This window comes from Seriola aureovittata, chromosome 24 (genome assembly GCF_021018895.1).
Source record: "Seriola aureovittata isolate HTS-2021-v1 ecotype China chromosome 24, ASM2101889v1, whole genome shotgun sequence".
Classification (NCBI taxonomy): Eukaryota; Metazoa; Chordata; class Actinopteri; order Carangiformes; family Carangidae; genus Seriola; species Seriola aureovittata.
This window is the reverse complement of record NC_079387.1, coordinates 3,899,637-3,919,366: the sequence shown is the minus strand read 5'-3', so window position 1 is coordinate 3,919,366 and position 19,730 is coordinate 3,899,637. Positions and strand designations below refer to the sequence as shown.

At 39.8% G+C, this 19,730-nt stretch overlaps 1 protein-coding gene across 1 annotated transcript in view; it reads right to left on the bottom strand.

Moving 5' to 3' along the window:
* The window catches only part of LOC130165256 (neural cell adhesion molecule 2-like), a 368,403-nt gene that overhangs the window by 338,812 nt on the left and 9,861 nt on the right, over positions 1-19,730 (bottom strand). The window contains exon 4 of the mRNA XM_056370357.1: positions 18,380-18,483. The gene's annotated coding sequence lies outside the window, so the exon portion shown is untranslated. The remainder of the gene's footprint in view (positions 1-18,379; positions 18,484-19,730) is intronic.

Sequence of the window (19,730 nt, the reverse complement as noted above, 5' to 3'; positions counted from 1 at the left end):
TGCTTCTACATACGTCAATGCAGTGGCCTTCAAGTGAAGGAGGGGGCTGCGTTTTCCACATGCTGTGCCGTTATCTGTCTCAACACTTTCTCATTGCAAATGAATTACTGGCTTTATCAAGCAGCTCACTCACTTTAGTTTGCTTGCTTATTTCAGTGCTCATACTGTCAGTAATAGTATCAAAGATACTAAAGGCTTCACTCGCAAGATAGAGGACTCCAATTAAAACTGATGTCTGAGAAAGAACGGTGAGGAAGGGCATTGTTTCAGATATGCTCACTGAGGAAGCTTCATGTGGTGTGACAAAGCAAGAAAAGGACAGTGACCATAAAAACAAGACTAATAGCTTATACACATCTGATTCCTACAAAATGATTCATGCTAATCATAGGGTGCTATAATATCACTTGCAGTCTGATCTTACCTTCGCACAACACACAAGGGTTAAGATATGCAAGTACAGCATGGGCTTATATGTATAATTAATTAAGATCAATGCGACTTTGAGACGGTCCATATTTGCATAATAGCAGTAGTGGAAAAATAGCATTAACAACCCAGTAAATCTCGCGCCCATTTGTTCCCATTAATCTGATACTGTATATACTCAGGCATTAAGCTTCTATCATACTGTATTTTAGATGCACACGTCGTAGCAGCTCACACAACTTCTCCTGATCAAACCAAGTGAAATCACTGTTTCAATTAGCCTACAAAGTTGAAAATGAAAATGTGATTATGTGACAGCATTTATTCACCATCTGTGGTCCAGCTAAATAAGATTCGCTTGCTTTTGTGCTTTACAGCCATCGAACATTTTCTGTGTGTAAAGTGTAAAAAAAAAAAAAAAAAAAAAAAAACATATCCGTTTTTCAAATGAGCAACACAAATACAAATTGGACTTCTTAATGTTCAACAGCTGGCACCCTTATTCACAGATAACATTGACTAATTAGCCAGTCACTCAGTTTAGCAACTAAAACACATGCAGCAAGTACCTGGAGTAGCACTGATCTCCACCACCCACTTCCAAATCTCATTACATGAGCAGAATCTGTTTGTAAATGGCAGGAAAGTGCCTGACAGCCATAATCAACTCAGCAAAGCCTTCAGTGGAGAATATAGTGAAATATAGCTCCTCTGCTGTTCAGTTTGTAGCTGTGAAAAGTCAAAGCTGAAACCAACAATGAGCTAATCCTATTAACAAGTATTGTCAATATATCCTGTTTCCCTGTGCAATAGAGCTCCATTTGTCCAAAGTCTATTATCCTGCACACTCTCTATCACTTGTATTCATTTTATTAACATCACTTCGATTCTCAGACTTTTACCAGGCAACATCCATCAAGACAAATTCACTGGCATTCTTTGTTCTCGGCTCAGTCAAGAGTTTTGATCCTATACACCTATTACTGAGACTTTATGGTGCGCAAGATCTTTTTTGAAACTGTCTAAAAACATCACAGAGCAACTCAGCTGTTGCACTCGTTGACATATTCCTTCATTACCACAAGCACACAGGCACTGTTATTTTGACTCAATCACATACACACCTTGCTGATGTGACTTATCAAACACATAATCATTCGCAGTTGAAAATAGTGCCAAGTAAATGCAGTATTTACTGCTGTTTGAATAACATTTGCTGGTGAAATGATACGTACATGTGTGACCCCTTTTAAAAGATTTAGATCCTCACTAGGGGTGAATGGGTTTATCCTTTAATCTTATGGCTTTCTTTTTGTCCAATGGTTCATTGAGGAAAAGTGAAGGAGTCTTTTTCAGCAGTCTTTTAAGATGTGTGACAAAGTGACAAGGACACTTTTTGAGGATGTGGTCTCTTTGGTTAAAACATTTACTATCCTGTCTTGTTTTCATCACTGTCGATTAATTGTTGATGCAGCTTTTAGTGTTATTAAAGAAATTATATTAAAAGCTTGAAAAACCTCCACTTTTGCAGAGATGCTATTTTACCCACTAAGCTAAAGACTGTTTCCCTCCCATCTTCTGGTGCTGTCTTAATGGATTTTTAATGGGTATTTCAGAGGATCCCAGAAAGGTGGTACTCGTCTTACTTGAGTCACAGCGAACAGATGGCGTTCCAGGCATGAAAAAAAGGGAAAGAAATCAAAGAGTTTATTGATCCAGCAGCTTAATTAAACAAGACTAGGTGTCAGCGATCGGACTGCATAGTGACTGAACTTCATAGCATCCAGTATGAACCCTACCAGACATAGAGAACACAAAGGCTCAAATGCACAAGGAACCATGAGATAATACAGCTTTTGTTGGCAAACCATATAAACACACACTCACACAACATGGTATGCATACACCTACATGAACAGTTCAGGTCTCTACAGAGCCATAGGCACAGGAAAGCAGCTGAAGAGGGAGAAGCAAGGTGTAGGAGGAGAATGACAACAGTAGCTGTTCAAGCTCCCAAAGGATTGTGGGATATCTCTTAGGGGAGAACTTGTTGCAGTTTATCACCCAGGGTTGCTCTAGCATTATTTCTTGTTGTGCATGTTGATCTAGTTGCTCGATTTCCTTCCAGAATCACACAAGACTTCAGCACTAAAAGCTGAAATTTGTCCAGTGGACACATCTTTGACAGCACTTCCAAAAATGGAGCTGTCATTTTCAACTGTGTTCCGGGTCAACTTTTCAAAGCGAGATATGTTAATAACATGTTTTTTGAAGTAAGTCGGTCATTCAAAAAAGCACACACACAGTCACACACACCTGAGCAGGCCAATATCGAGCCTGGGCTCTATTCCGGGGGGCTGTCGGACGGAGACTGATGGAGGCTGGCAGACAGGCGTTTAGGGAGGAGTCCGTCTGTTCCACGGTGTGGCAGAGCCAGCCACCATCCATCTCCATTATACACATCCACATGCCACTGGGCAGGGGACAACTCTTCTGAGAATGACCAGAGTCAGAGGGGGGGGTGCAGAGGAGGAGGGAGGGAGTGACTGTCAAACTGCTGTTACCCTGTTGTTCCCGGCACCTGCTCCTCCTCAGCTTATACATGTCGCACTTGTGTAAATCACTGACAGAGAAAGCAGAGCGGTCAGTGGAGGGTCAGACTGAGGGGCCTACAGCCATGTGAGCCGGAGGAGCTTTCAGCTAAATGCTAATGTCAGCATCCTAGCATGCTTACAATGACTGAATTAAGTTTACCATTGTAGCATGCTAACATTTGTCAATCAGCACTAAACACAATGTACAGCTGACAGTGACTGTTGAGATACAGTAGTTGTGAGATACAATATTTCACTAAGGAAAATGTCAGCCTCGTTGTGGCAGTAGAGAGATAGTCAGAGAACCTCCAAAAACATAAACCATAATCCTCTGGGGACCGGGAATCTCTGTACGAAACAATCCATCAAATCGTTGCCGATACTTCGATCTGGACCGACAGACTCACGCTACCATTCCCAAGGCAGTAACACTACATGCAAACCCTGACTGTTGGATAGGAAACAGGGTGCGAACAATGCTATCCACCCACCCAGACCTCCTTAAGACACGTCGCACAACAACAAAGTCACTCTGCTTCCACCTTTGCTGCTTACAAACCAGAGCTATTATCTGCAACAACAAGATGTCCTCGGTAGCAAAATGTAATTATGGGTTATTTCAGGCATTTGGACAAATACTCTCGTTTTTCTTGGGAGGACAGTCTCTTTCTTAAGCATATCAGAGTGAAGATTTGCTAACTATAAACACATTTGTGTGTCAAATTGCTATTGTTATGGTTAGGATAAGGATTTTTTATATCTAAAAACAATTAAACAACAAAAATAATGAAAATAAAGGTGTCTGACAAAATAATCTTAACTCAAGGTCCAGTTCTTAAAAGTTTTTTCCTCAAGAGTTAAACCACATGAGATGTGCAAACTACATATAAACATTTTTTTTCAGCATTTTTGCCTCTGTTACTGTAGAGAGACGAAGAAAAAGACTGTGAGAGAAAAAACAACCTAAATGGCCTAATCAACGTGGATCACTGAGCCAGCATGATGACCCACTGAACACTGAACAAAAACAAAACGCTCAGTCTATCTGCAACAGGTAGCAGACCTAACTATTTTCCTGGCGATCTCTGACTAGGTGGCCCTACACATGTAAATAGCTGAATTATTTCAAAGATATGAATAAGCCCAGACATAAATGGCTGGCTAAAAGTATGGTTGCCATGGGAACAGCGGCCAGAAAAACTGCTGTGATGAAGGAATTATCAATCACATTGATCAAGTTCGGATGAGCAAGTGAACAAGACTCATTATGGGAAAGCTCCATCTAGTGTTCCCATCTCACTACTCAGTGTATCTCTCCATCACAAATAATACAATGTGCTACATCTCTCTCAGTCTCAATTTGTCCCTGCTGCTCGGCCTGTCAAGTTTTCCATCCTCGCTCGCCTCACGTGCAGTTTAAGAAGATAAAAGCTGCAGATTTACTTCCTCAAATTGTTGTTGACTAGTGCTCCCTGGCCTCAGGAAGTGAGCAAGCTGACGATTGGAGCTCATGTTAGGACAGGGAAACACATATTTGAATTGGTTCCTTACACTTCCGCTCATGGCTGTGTTTTTGTAAAGGCTAAAATAAACTCAACAGACCTGCTGCTGTGTGTACTCACAGTTGCTAAGCTATGACTGGATGACTGCTGTTTGAAGGAGGGTTGCATTCCTGTCTTTGCAGAGTACAAAGACACAATCAATCCTACCATCTCACCTTCTCTCCTCTCCTACAGGTTACAGCAGTATGAGCGATAGTCCCCCCCCCCCAGACACAGGTGAAGAGGAGGCTGATTTTAAAAGTGGAGGCATGCCAGCTGGTGTGTAATCACTGTTTTAACCTCCCTCTCGGTCATTAATCATAGTCAACGTACACAGGCAGGGATGTGATCCTCCAGCCTTGGCCGCCGCACACAGCCTCATCCATACACGGGACAGGCAGCTGATCAGGAGGCCTACGGTGAAAAGGCAGCCGACCTGGATAAAGTATATTTATTACAATAAGTAGTACAAGTCCATTTATTCATTTAAATGCACCAGAAGTTGGACTCTCTTTTTTTTCTTGATACATTTTCATATCTATGATTTGGCTTTTTAAATATCTATAACCGAGAAAGAAACCAATTCCTAAAAAATATTTTTTTCTCTCTCTCTCTGTAGTCAGTGAATATGCAGCATTTTATTTGTGCTTTTATTTTTAATCCTGCCCAACGGAAGTTTAAATAATAATAATAATAATAATAATAATAATAATAATAATAATAATAATAATAATAATAATAATAATAATAATAATAATAATAATAATAATAAAGCAAGCTAGTGTTAACCTTAAGGCACATCAGAAGTAATTTGTCGGAAATGTTATCCTGTTGCAGCAGGCTTAAGCTTCTCCAGAAATCCTTCTTTTTTTCTAAAATGAGGAAGGTTACATGATGGACTTCGCTCTGATTAAAATTAAAAGAATACAAACCATGATGAAGGTCTGCACTTGTGATTTCTAGCAGGGTAAAAACTGTTAATGATTAGAAGCTGGTGCTCATGGGGGATCAAACACAATATGATACATGATAAAATGCAAAGACAACAAAGATTTGAGTTACATTAACTTGGACTGAGTTAACGGTTGGATAAACTCAGAGCCAAAACTTACAAAATCAAATTAAATTGCCCAAATAAAAGAGTTAGAATAAGAGTTATCTAAATTTTTTTTTTTTTTTTTAAGTGTATGAGGTTATTTGTAGGCAAAACAAGCGATATTAAGATTTTCTATCAAAACAGATTTGCTGTTGTAAATGTAGTTTCCAACGGATCAGGTGGACTGTCAGTCCAGACTGAATTAAATATCAAGTTAACCTTAGACTCAAGGATATGGCTCTTCAGGGTTTTTGAAAAATATTTGACTAAATATGTCTAAACTTAGGTGCCAATCTCAAAGAAGAGATATTTACCCAACTATGTTCCATGATTGTGCACTTTATGTTTGACAGGAGACTGAGTGAGTGAATCAGTCTTGCCAGTTCAAAGTAGCTATTAAATATTTACCAAGAAATTATTAGTATATTAGTATAGCACTCTGAGAATTTAACCCACACACAACATAAATCGCATAGTGCAGCGTTTAGTTTATATCTTTAGACAGATATATGGCTGGTGTTTCTGGAATTATGCATCTTTAGAATTTTCAGTGGTGGATTATCAGATGGTATTAGGATGCTCACGAAGGCAGCATTTTTAATATTAAAGAGTTTTGTTCTTGTTTGTGGCTGTTATTATTGTAAAGGTCCAGAGAGAAGAGAGAAACTAATTTTTTTTTCATCCAGATGAGGATTTACATATTGTCATCCAAAATGTTCCTTGCTGCATTTATAACAACTTTCCATCTTTGCTCTGATACTCCACAAGCCCCATTTCCTCCTCAGTCAGTTCTGATTTACATCACATTTCTCTGCAGTATTGAAACCAGAAACTTATTAGCTACGTTAAATCTAGAGGATCTGGGTTCAAGAACCTGTGACCTCACAAAAGCCTGGGATTGATGCTCCTCCATATAATTCAGTTTGGCTCCCAAGTCATCATTTATGATTTATGTTCATTAGGCACGGCGCTGCTGTTGTGCAATTCATTTCTCCTCAATAAACAGTGACTGCGAGGCAAGCTGCAACTTCACAAGACACCACAAGCATCCTCTTGAGGAGCGGCTGTGAGAAACACAGCTAACAGGGACAACAGCCGATGCCTGCTACCTCCCACTCTTTGCAACGGTTGTAAAGTATGAAGTGCATTAGTGAGATAACGCTTCTATTACTTTTAACAATATTGCTGTTCCTCAGCGGCAACCTGCTGTTGGTTGTTAGTCACACTTATCAACTCAAGGGAAGCACAACTTCAAAAGGCGCTCAGATCTGAGCCAAGCAGGCAGCCATTAGAGAAGAAACAACATATTAGCCTTGCTGAGTTTGATGGCTCCTTTTTTTCCTGCTTAGAATGACAGTGTGAAATTAGACTAAACTGATTTGGAGCAGACCTTGAAAGTTCAACCTCAGAACAGCGGCGTAGGTTTTGTATTTTCTCGTATCTCGGTTGCCATTCCAGCTCTAACTACAACTAGTCCCGTTTGGAGATGAAAACAGTATAGTTTTTGCTTTAGTATCTATTTCTACATTTAAGGGCCCAAGTCATTGCCCAGCTAGTGTGGTAATCCAACAACCACCACGAAGTCTCTCAAAAATCTCAATTAAACTCATATAAGAACGCTTTACAATCTTTGAGAGGAATGAAAAAAATCTACCTTGAGGGAAGTTTACAGTTAATTTAAAAGGTGTATATAATGGTATTAAAGGATAATTATGCTTCATCACTAATGAAAAATTTTGTAGACATCATTTCTGTGCATTTCAATAAGCACTAATCTTGGTAGAACTCTTTCCAGGTATCACAGTACCTATAAAACATATTCCCTCCTGGAAGTTTCCATGTTTTATTGTTTTTACACTGATTAACAGAAAGATCAGAATGTCAAAAAGAAAGACGTTCTCTACAAAGGGGTTTAAATTAATTAAAAATGTCAAATACAACCAAGCCATTACACCAGCCCAACGCTGTTTCTTCCAGGTATGAAGGACAATGGACCTAATTTAGGGGATGTCCAGTAGCCTGCTGGATAAGACACATACGACATAACCACAATGTCCACACTTGGATTCCTTGCTTGGGACCTCTGTTGCAAAAATTCAGAAAAAAACCTTGTTGAGTTTATCTTTTTGTGATATGTAATAACTATCATTAAATTTGCTGTCAAATACTATTCCTTCCAGTAAAAACCTCAAGGGCCTACTGCTGTCTTCAACCTTTATTGGAAAGGTGTTTAGCTCGCTGCATCGCTGTGCACCTGCACATATAGCGAGGGCAAACGAGCTCGAGAAGACAGAAGCCTTTAATATTGCACAGAAAACCTAGTGTGATTTTTAATATGTTGAATGATCGTCTACTGTCAAGAAAAAGTGTAAGTATTTGTATGACTTAGCAGAAGTGACAGAATGTTGGCCTATTTAGTCTTGTCTGCATTTGTATTTTTGGTTAAAAAGTCTAACAATATAATGTAAGTACATTGTTTGCTTTACAGTTGTTCAACTGATCATATCATTTAAATATACTGTATATATATATATATATATATATATATATACATATATATAAAATAATATATATTGTTCCATATATTGTTTCACTTCTGTGTTCACAGCCATAACTGAGGTAAACAAACCTGTCACAGTATCAGACTGTATTAATAATTTAGTTGATTAGATTTATATGTTGGACTGCCTTGTTTCACCTATGTAACATCACAAAAATCAGACACATCCTGCATGTCTCCAAAAGATGTAGAAAGACTAGTTTGTGCATTTGTTAATACTAAACTTGATTATTGCAATTCCTTCATCAGGCTGCTCAAACAGCCTCTAAAGACTCTCCAGCTGATCCAGAGCGCTGCTGACAAGAACTAGGAATATATTTCTCCTGTGTTAGCTTCTCTGCACTGGCTCCAAGTAAAAACCACAATAGAATTGAAAATCCTCCTCCTCACCTACAAAGCACTTAATGGTCAGGCACCATAATATCTTAAAGAGCTCATCGTTCCCTATTACCCAACTAGAACACTGCACTCCCAGAGTGCAGGCTTGCACGTGGTTCTCTCCATGTAGAAAGGATGCAGAGCCTTCAGCTATCTGCCTCCTCTCCTGTGGAACCATCTTCCAGTCTGGCTCCAGGAGGCAGACACCCTCTCCACGATAGGAGAGAGCCGCCTCAAAACTTCCCACTTTGATAAGGCTTACGGTTAAGGCCGGCTCCAGCTCGCCTTGAACCATCCCCTAGTTATGCTGCTATAGGCCAAGACCGCCGTGGGACTTCCCATGATGCACTGAGCTCCCCTCTGCTTCTTTCCCTCTCCATCTGTACACATTCATATCCCATTAATGAATGCTACTAACTCGGCTTGTTCTCTCTCCTGCTGTCGATTTCTGCAGGTATTTCTGCCTCTAGAGCTGCAGAGCCTGGATCTATGATTGCAGGCCACCCGCTGCCACCCACTGCCATTTACTGCCATTCACTGCCACAATTATTATCAATGTTCAATTCAATTTATCATTATTATTATTATTGTTATTATTATTATTATTATTATTATTAGTATTATTATTATTATTATTATACTCACAGCCTGGTTGTGCTCAAGGTTTCTACCTGTTAAAAGGGAGTCTTTCCTTGCCAGTGTTGCTAAGTTGCTTTCTAAAATAATAATATATAGACACAATCTATATGAAAAATGCCCTAAGAAAACTGCTGTTATGATTTGGCACTATATAAATAAAACCGCCCTGACTTATGTGTTGCAAGACTCACCACAAAACAGCGAGGTAAAGGTCATTGGTGCACGACTACAAGGCTAGCTGAAAAGAGCATGATTCATGCCTATACTTTATCAATGTGCAGAGCGTGAAGTTGTGACCGCGGTGTATATTGTGTGTATAACTTGGACACCTTCCTGTGCTGAGGGATCAAAGTCAGAATTTCTTTTTCTGATTGAGTGATGACAACAAAATGATAGGTTATACTCCCCTGCATCCAACACCACACCTACATGCTCTCCTGCTGAGAATCTTGACTTACTTTGCCAACTACAGTCACTAAAGACCCTGGGGTAAAAACACTGCTGCATTCAAAGTCGCTTGAAACCACGGCCGCTCACAAGTGACAAAATAAAATCAACTGTGTCTCAAAACAAACTAAGCTATAATGTGCGTTAGTCATTATGTCACTCAGAGCATAAACAACACTGTTGTTTCAAGCTTTTTCATCAGACCTTTGACAGTATGTTTGTACTAGGTAATAGCTCCCCTGCTATCGTAGTTCAATTTTCAACCTTTTTTTCAATTTTGTATTCATAAGAGGGATGGTACACTATATGTCTTCAACTCTCCTGATCCTTGTCTGTGTTCTCTGTATCACTTTATCCAGCTGTGATGGACTAGTTTACCATCGCCATCCACAAACATCAAAATACTGCATGGCTGTGGAGGGCAAGTTCGGTTGAGATTAGTTTGTTTGGCCCCTGGGGAGCCTGGCAGGAGCACACTGCAGTCTATTCAGCTATCAGAGCAGTGAAGGGCATTCGGGACATCGACAAACACAGCAAGGGGGTCTTGACCAGGTTAACAGAACAATTAATCAGAGGGGTAGCAAAATATTTCCTGTTTCTAGTTTCTCAAATGAAAGAACATTATATTATATTGATTATATCATTGCAATACTGCTATTTCTGTAAAAATCTTATTGACAAAAAAAATGCCCTGTGGCCTCGAGGTAGTTATTCATGTTCATTCACATCTGCGTCATATGCATCTGGCTTCTGGGGGTTTTGGCTAGGAATGTTTTCTGACTAGCCTTAAATCTGAGTAAAAAACAATCTATAGTGATCGCAAAATACAAATGATTTAATTCACTCTCCGGACCACTCATCAAGGGTGGATGATTATTATTATCAATGGCCGTTATCCAAAGTAAACTAAGGGTTTAAAGATAGAGCTGGCAGTAGCAGCTAGCCACAGTGCCCCTGGATTTTAGAGCCACTACTTCACCGGCTAATATCAACTAAGCAAAGCCAGGCAACGCAACGTCAAGAGCCATCCTGTTATCAATAACACCTGTGTCCTTCCTCCTGTGACAAGGTGAAAAGTCTGCTATTAAAAAGACTCATGGCACAAAAAAGCAGTATCCATTGCATGGACTTTGTGCAAACAAGCCCACAATGCAACTCATCACATTCTAAAGATGCACAGGGGTTTTATTTACTGCCCACTACAACTACTGGCTGTCTGTTATATATTGGGAGTGGATGAGTAAACAGGAGTGAATTCAGACAGCTTATATATAAGCTTTAAATATAAAAAGCAACATCAAAGTGTTTTCTTTGACTGCTGTCTGGTTCACAGTTAATTACTCTAAATGGAACATCCATTGTTGTCAAACATGGATTATGATTATATATATATAGTTCACATAATTGTGCTGCCATCGACAAACATGAAACGTAGCCTAACGTTTGACCTTAAGGTTAGTTATGCCTCTTTACTGGCACTACTGTAGACGTTAAAGTAAAGAAGTTGACATGTTAAAGTGTGTGACCATGAATCTGACTGCACCACCCACGCAATATATGGTTCCCATGAATACAGAGATATAGTAGAAAACCTTTTGTCCATATACACTGCCACCAAGGATGCAATTGGCCAATCAATGCAGTAAATCAAATAACAGCTCTGAAATTCACCACAGTACATATGGATATTTTGAAATGGAAATTGTGCAGCCTCTCAAAACTTTTGCCTGTTGATTTTGCAAATTTCACACGCAAATGGACAAAAGCCTACATGCAATTTACAGACTAATATGGCAAAGCCAAACAGCAGAACACAAGCAGTGATGAGTTTAAGTTTTCCAAGGCCTTGCATTTCCATTTATTACACAGAAGCACTCGAGGCTCCTGTGTAATAAATGTGTAAAGATGCTCTGGCCCCAGACCTTGTCAACTCTCAGAAACCCCCCTGTTCATTGAGTATTTGGTTGGGTTTTCTTAGACCATAAAAAGATCAAATTCATGCATTTTCACTGGAGTCGATTTATTTTGCTGTTAAATCATTTTACATGCCAATGTGTGCACCAATTCAAATGGGAGTATTTCCAAGTGTGTTAAGGACTTTCCACTCTATCCACTGTGGCGCTGCGAAAATGTGAAAACTGTACAAATCCTCAATTATAAAAGGCACTCTTAAGAATTTCTGTGGCTCAGGCAGGGCAAAGCCTCTGCAGAAATAGGCTCCTCTGCGCCCAAACCGTCTGCATCAGTCGCCAGAGGGGACTTTTGTGAAGTGACAGTGGAGAGGATGGCCTGGGTCATGAGCTATTATTGTATTTTTCCGTGAAATTGCTACATCAATGAGGGCAGGTAGGTTGGGAGTGGAGAGGCTTACCAAATGTGTTCGAGAATTTCTGATATTCAGGAGGTTATTTTTTTCTTGCTTCCTCTGACTGCAATGGTGATGAAAAACAGATGGTGCTTGTTTGATTATGCAGCAGGAGAGTTGGAGGACAGAGTTGTCTGCAAGTAACTCAGTGCACAATCGAAACGAACATGGATTTCTACTGTGCAACTCATATTAGTCTCGTCGGTCTAAGTTTCTCTTAAGTGGTGAGAAAATATGTAATGTTTATGTTCAAACCATCTGAATTACCACAGAAGAAGAGAGGCTTTGTAATTATAAAAGGTAAAGAGTTGCACTGTACAGACCTCCATTCAGTTCTTTTCAGGACCAGGAGTTCAGGACCAAAAAGCCCAAGTAAATGTTGCATGCAGTGTTAGCTAGCAGGCATTTTAATAGATAATGCTGGCAGCAATTCATATGTGACTTTTTGTCAAAAAATTTATTGAAAAAAACAACAATGAGTTGATCCTGCTAACAAGTAGGCCTACAGTCTGTGCGTCCAAAGATATACCATAGAGCTCCCCTGTTGCCCGAAAGGTAAACATAAATGCGCTGCACTGTTGCACTGGATGACATGTTCCCTTATTACAATGAATGTGGGAACCGTAGTTTATGTCAAGTCAATCCCGCACCTTCAGGAGTGAATGAGCTTCGGGCTAAGTGCCAAAGATAAAGTCAAAGTGTAGGGGCCTTCAATATCCGTGGTAAATTTCATGGCAATTCATTTAATAGTTGTCAAAATATTTCACTGCTTGTGCAAAATTTCATTTCAATCCATCCAATAGTTGCTGAGATATTTCAGTCTGGACAGACCATTAGACCGCCTGTAAAGCTGACCGCCAGCATGGCTGAAAATTGAATAGAAACTTCATTTCTAAAAAATAGTTTTAAAGCTATTTTGAACCTAATGTCACAATGCCCCAAACTGACACACTGACAGGTTTACAATGGCTAAAATCATATGTTTTGTTGTAATGAAAATCACTGCACCTGTCTGCTCTCTGCATAACCACAGTTCGTCAGTAAAATTGCTGTTTATTATGTGAATTGTGCTTCATTTCTACACCAGACAAAATACCTTTCGCAAAGGCTTTTACGTTCTGAAAAAATACATCCTTGAGTAGGGTCTGTGACCATTCACTGGATATATTCTGAAAGGGGCAGCCATTGTTCCCTTAGGGAATTACCACATCATTTACAGTTCTTAAGATTTCACATTTTCTTTTGAAATTCCCTTGAGGATGTCCTTATCCTCAGACCACTGGCTGATTGATCCAATTTTCTGATTAATACCACTCACCCAAAATCATTCCAGGACACACACACAGACACACAGACACACAGACACACAGACACACAGACACACAGACACACAGACACACACTTGCTCCAGTGCATGGCTAACTTAATAGGACACACTTCCATGAGAAAGGCTCTGAATGAGACACTGGGGCATGAGTTTTGAATTGTTTTGTTGCCAGCAGCATCCATGGTCTCACTGGTAAAGAATGTCTGAGTAGATCAAGGATGCTGGAGTCCTTCGGCGATGTCTATTATCCTGGTTTCATCAGGTCAAAATCCTGTTCTCAAGATCAAAACAATCTTTGAAGTCTGAGATGGTCTTTTGATGTTACTAAGGAATCGGGATGACCGAAGGTTAACCATTCAGGTCTTAAAACGAGTGGTTAAGAAGAGAAAAAACCCTCTTCTTTTTTTGCTATAGTCTAGGGACAAAGTACGTCGCTCCTCGCAGCTTCTTGTTTCATGGAAACATGTCAAGAAGCTGTCATTCCTCATAAAAAAATAAAACTGACTTCATAAAAAGGACAACTGAAGGTTGCAGCTTGAGAATGTTTCTGAGTAAATCACTTCAAAAAGTATAAGTAGAAAAATGTTTTACTTTTCATTTGGAAAAGACAAGATATGACAAACAAATTAAAATCAAAGCCATGTTTCAAAGTGGGAAAGCATCTAATATAACATATATTACTCTTGAACTGTTTCAAATTTAACTTTGATCCACTTGAGCAAAATTCAATGTAGTTCTCATTTTTCAGCACACGAACTCAGACTTTCTTTCAGTGGGAGTAAGTCATCATCAAAATCTCGACCAGAGACAGAAGAAAAGGAGAAGTTAATACTGGCCTTTCTGACGTACAGAGCAGAAAGTGACTCATCTAACTTTTGAATTAAACCTTTCAATCTAACTGACCCTAAGTGACCTTTATCTCCAAGCTCTAAACACTTGTTAATTCTCAAACTGCTGCATGTCTCTCTTTTGAGACAGGGCTATACTGCTGAACATACCGTGATATAAAATTGATCATTCATATTTAATCAGTGGCATTTTGCGGATAGTGCGGGTAGAAAATACACTTCACACTACCTTCGTTGGACAAGATAACTTTGATTTTAGGGACACTTTAAATTGGGAGTGCATTTATTTTGCTGATATCTCGTCACTGCAGCACATGAGCTACTGATTTCAGCACCACTCGTGGCATTGTATTTACATACTGCAACTTCATGTGACCTTTCCAAATGAATCCGTTATCTTCAGAAACTGGTTATAAATCGAGGATTTTACAGACCACATGGCCACATTTTTTTTTATTCCTTTTTATTTCATTTACAGAGCAGGGTGAGGGCACACAAGAAGACAAGACCTTAATGATCCAGCACACTGAACTTCCTGCACCCTTTCAAGTAATCTGTCCTCTCCACTACTGTGTTATTTAACGTGGCTCAAAGCTGCAAAGTCTAGACTCAAAAGCAAAGGTCGGAATGCACATATATTTGCTCGGTCAACGAGATCAGGCTAAAAATAATAAAATCTTACATGAAAAGTCTGCTTTAAGAGACTTTCGTGACATTCAAGAAATTCATAGCAGCTGAACGGAACATTAAATCCAAAAACTGAGAGAGAATCGATCAGTCATCCATTTGATGTCTAAATTTACAGACAATATATGACGCGAAAAGACTGAGGCTAAAGCTGCATGTCCCTCATCAGTTGGTGATCCACATAGAAAAATACGTTTTAAGCTTTTGTGCACCTGCGCACTTCTCCACATGTTCCCAGCCTATTCTCTGGATTCCTTTCACTCACTTTAAAAGCACACAATTCATATACTTAGCAGCTGGACATTAACAGAGGCCATAAAGCCACAAATGTGCATCAAATCAAATCAGATAACAGGCTTTTTTAAACCTCATGGGCCCTTATGAAAGTTTATACATCACTGATAAACAAAATTAATTTCCCTCTCCTTTTTGTGGAGTTAATTGCCTTTGGGTGTTTCATTCTTCATCTTCGCTCAGTGTTTGTTTTTAAATTATTTATTCATATTCATAGAGCAAATTATTATTCTTAAGCCCCGCCTCCCTCTCTGTCCCTCTCTTTTGTTCTCAAGCTCTCGATTTTCCCTGCCAGCTGACTCCAGAGGTCTGAGGTGAGCAGCAGCAGACATTTTCTGTCATGAATAAACCATTTCATACCACTCTCTCAACACCACTATTAAGCAATTTACTGGTTGAATCAGCGCAGCTAACACATCCTTGCACACCACCGCGAGACGCGTGTTTTAAAGAGTCAGTCAGTGGTCAAGTTGAAGCACCCACTCACTCCTCTGGGTTAGCAGAGTTATTATGTTAAAAATATGAAGCTTTAAATGGCATCAACAGTAGAATAAAAAAATCGTTAATGCTGATATTTATTTTTCTGCATTTTTGAGGCCACAAAGCACTTCTTCATTCCTCTGCTGTTCTACAATCACAGTTGAAAGATGTCCATCTTTTATTTAAGGTTTCTCCGGCGCTACAGTCTTCTCCCCATACCAAACAAATGCACAACCACTCTTTATATTCTTCTTGTGTATTAGTAATACATACAGTGGTCTGAACGAAAACAGTAAAATTATACAATTTACACCATGACCGGGGCATATTTTTACTCTAAATGGCTTATGGGCATTATTTCTGTCAGATGGCTGACAGGTAGAAAATGACAGATCGCAATTCAAAAATAAATGTACAAACGGAATGTGATTGTTAAAGTGCTGGCATAATTGCTAAAATAAATGGGTGTGCTTTTAAAACTCCCACTGTGGGGATCAAGCCAAGTTTTGGCAGGCTTCAGAATATCAACTCAAAAGTACCTTTTACATTATATTGGAAAAGCGGGTTTTTAAATTTTCAAACTGAGTCAATGCAAAATGTGTGGGGGTAACTGATGTCTCCCTAAATCTACTGCTTCAATCAATAAGCTATCTATTGTTGAACAGGGCTGCAACAAAACATGAAGCAGATCCACTTTTCAAGGCAAGGGTTTTTAAAATTCAGTGGTGTCCATGTCAGGCTGTGACTGGCATTTCTTTTCTTTTTTTTTTTTGCCATTCTGTGGGTTCAAATGCTACAATATCACAAAACAACCGAAGTAGAAATGACAGAAACAGTCAGAAAGGCCAAATACTTCTATCCATCTCTATTTACTCCTCAGATATTCAGTCATCGAGAAGCCTGTTTCATTTTTTTGTTGTTTTTTTTCAGCTTACGCTTTGTCAGGCACCAAACTTTTCCTATTTTCCTAAAGATTTTATCTAAATTCTTCAAGTCCTGCTGGAACCAGAGGGAGACCACAGGACCAATCATAGAGCTATGTACTATACATCTGCAGAGACCATAAAAACAATGGGCCTCGACACGAGTGGGAGAAATTAAATGAGGTTTGAAATTTCTAAAAACCTCTCAAATGAGAGGTAAACGAAGAAACTGTTCATGAACAGAAGCCTGAAGAAGCCCTAGAGAAACAAGCACGCGAGACACATGACTGCAATTTCACAAACTAACTGTAAGTGACAGCACAATCCAGCTCATTGCGTCTACCACACATGACATTTTCCTGTAAAGACTTTTACACTCACATTCCCACTGACATTCGCTTACAGCTGCATCTACTGACAGATTCCTTCTCCACCTGCACCAGTTGTGCTGTTTGAATGCACCCTGGAGGGCATGTTAATTCCCACCGGTGGATTATTATAATGCTCCCCAAGTGTTAGTTAACATGTTGCGGTGGATTTCGTGCTGTTACGCTGAAGCCCCACGACAGGGGGCATCCCCGAGAGCTGAATCATACCAACATACCAAACTGTAACTACATCAGCTTTGAGACATGACAATACAAAAGCTGAGCGCGTGGCAGAGACACAGCTCCTGCCTCGTTCACAATGACCAATGTCTATCTTGTGTTTCTGTCTGTTAAAACTTGTCAAACCAAACAACAAAGAAAGGGACGGAGCATACAGCCCAAGCCTGTAGTGTCTGAGCAATATTATCAAACACTGCATTCACCATGAGCTGTGAGCAGTCCCATCTTGAATGAGTGACTTTCTCTTCTCAGATTAATTTAAATAATCTTTGGAGGCTTAAAAGGAGAAAGAAACATCAGAAAAACGAAAAATGTATGTCATTTGGTGCAGCTGAAATGTGAAATGCGTTCTTTCTTCCATCCCATTGGAAATTAAAGGGGCTCTCCACTGATTTTTACACATAACGTTCAGGTTACTTGTCATGGGGAGTATTACTCAGCATGGCTTTGAAAGGAGTTATCTAAAGCCTGAGACAATAACCCTGATGATGGCACAGGGTTCGGCTTGGAGACTACCAATTTGCGACAGAAAGCCTGTGTTAATAGCTTGAGGTGTGGAGTTTGTAAGATGTGGCCGTTTACCAGACAGGGAGAGTTTAATGAAAGAAGCCTTGTAGTTGCATTATGGGAAGGACAGAATCCAGTACTTTTAGAGATTGAGCCATACTAGGGAAAAGGGCATCATAGATTCTTTTTCGAACACATCTCTCACAATTCCAACAACTTTAGGGAAGTTAAATACTGAATTGCTGGAAAAAGAGCAATGCTTGGCATGCACTTTAATAAGGTCAGCTTATCCCACACTGTTCACTGTTTTTGGATCTTTTGAAGTCACAGTTCAGACTTTTTGTTTTTTTTAAACCATTTACAACTTTGCATCCAGCAAAAAGCTTGCAAGGCAATGATCGCAGCAGTAATGCGCTGAAAATCAGGTGAGACCTTTCACACAAGAAGTGGGATTAACGCTGGCTTGAAAAACCAATAAAAGTAAAACAAGCTAAGCTAAATAGAGAAAATGTCCACCAATCACATGTGACATTTGCTTACCTCATTATCTCTTACACACACCAGCATACGTATAATCACAGTACTTTAACACCCCATCCCCCCACCCCTGCATGTGTCAGGGTGATTAATGGTCGGTCATTGCACCTCACACTCACCTGCATTCAGCTGTTTGATTGATGGGCCTGTATGCTTGACAGATGGACAGATGTGTCATGGCAGAGCACCCAGGCAGGGAGCGACACCTCAGTCTTGCCTTGTTCTACTTAGTAGGGACAGAGAGAGGAAATTATGAGAGAGAGAGAGAGAGAGAGAGAGAGAGAGAGAGAGAGAGAGAGAGAGAGAGAGAGAGAGAGAGAGACACAGAGGAAGAGTGAATTTATTCGCCTTTTTCAAAGTGCAAATGGCTCATATTTAGTTTTGTCTGTTATGCGCTGGTCAAAAAGCAACTGGTTGACATTTTGAGAAAATATCAGGGAGAAAACATGAAACGAAAGAGACAGGTGACCGGGTTTATGTGGCCTCTGAGGGCATGTTTTTACTATGAAACATTTTGATAGAAAATGCATTGCCTCAGGGCTTCCTGGTGGCTCAGTTGGATACAGTGCGTGCTACGCAAGTGCAACATCCTATGTTATTAAGTAAGCAGATGAAACGATCTTAATTTGAAAATCAAACAGACCATTCAGTCTGTAACAGGCAAGCAGGCGGGCTAAGAAACCATCCACACTCTGAGGTAGAAACTGAGGTCAAGAGTGGTACAGGCAGGAATAAAGACCTGAGAGCTGCAGAACCTGACTAAAGTCATGTGTACAATCTAGACAAACTAATCAGCACTGTGGATGAAAAAGTCAAAAAGATCTCTTTTCCGAACCACTTGTCCTTGACCTCCATGGAAAACATCATGAGGTCAAGGAAAGGTGTGAAGGAGAATTCATAAGGACTTAGCAAAAGGCAACCTTGGTGTGGAGAGAAACTGAAGGCACTAACACTAAGCCTTTTTTTTTTTTTTTTTTTAAAGCGACTCTATTTATAACAGATGGACGATAAATATTTCTTTGCTAAACACAGAAACTAAACAACCAGGATTGATATGTTGTAATAAGCTCACACGGCCTCGGTGGCTCCCTTGGTAGAGCGCGTATTATATAGGCTCAGTCCTAACCGCAGCGGCCATGTGTTCAAGTCCAACCCGCTTCCCTTTGCTGCATGTCATCACTTCTCTCTCTCTCTCCCCCCCTGACTTTCCTATCTATCTGTCACTGTTTATGGTTTTGGAGCTCAGCCATGATGATCATGCAAGGATTTCCTTAACTTTTGGATCATGTCACATTATAAATGTTGTGGCATTTTAAATGTTGCTGTGGCAAGGAATTATGGGACGGCATTTTCTCTTTTCCTATCGTAAAGGAAGGTACAGTGTTTCCTATGCTAAAGGAGATAAGATAGGAAGCACTGAAACTCCTTTCCTTATCCTTTAGAGAATTCAGCCAACTCTTATCATGGCTG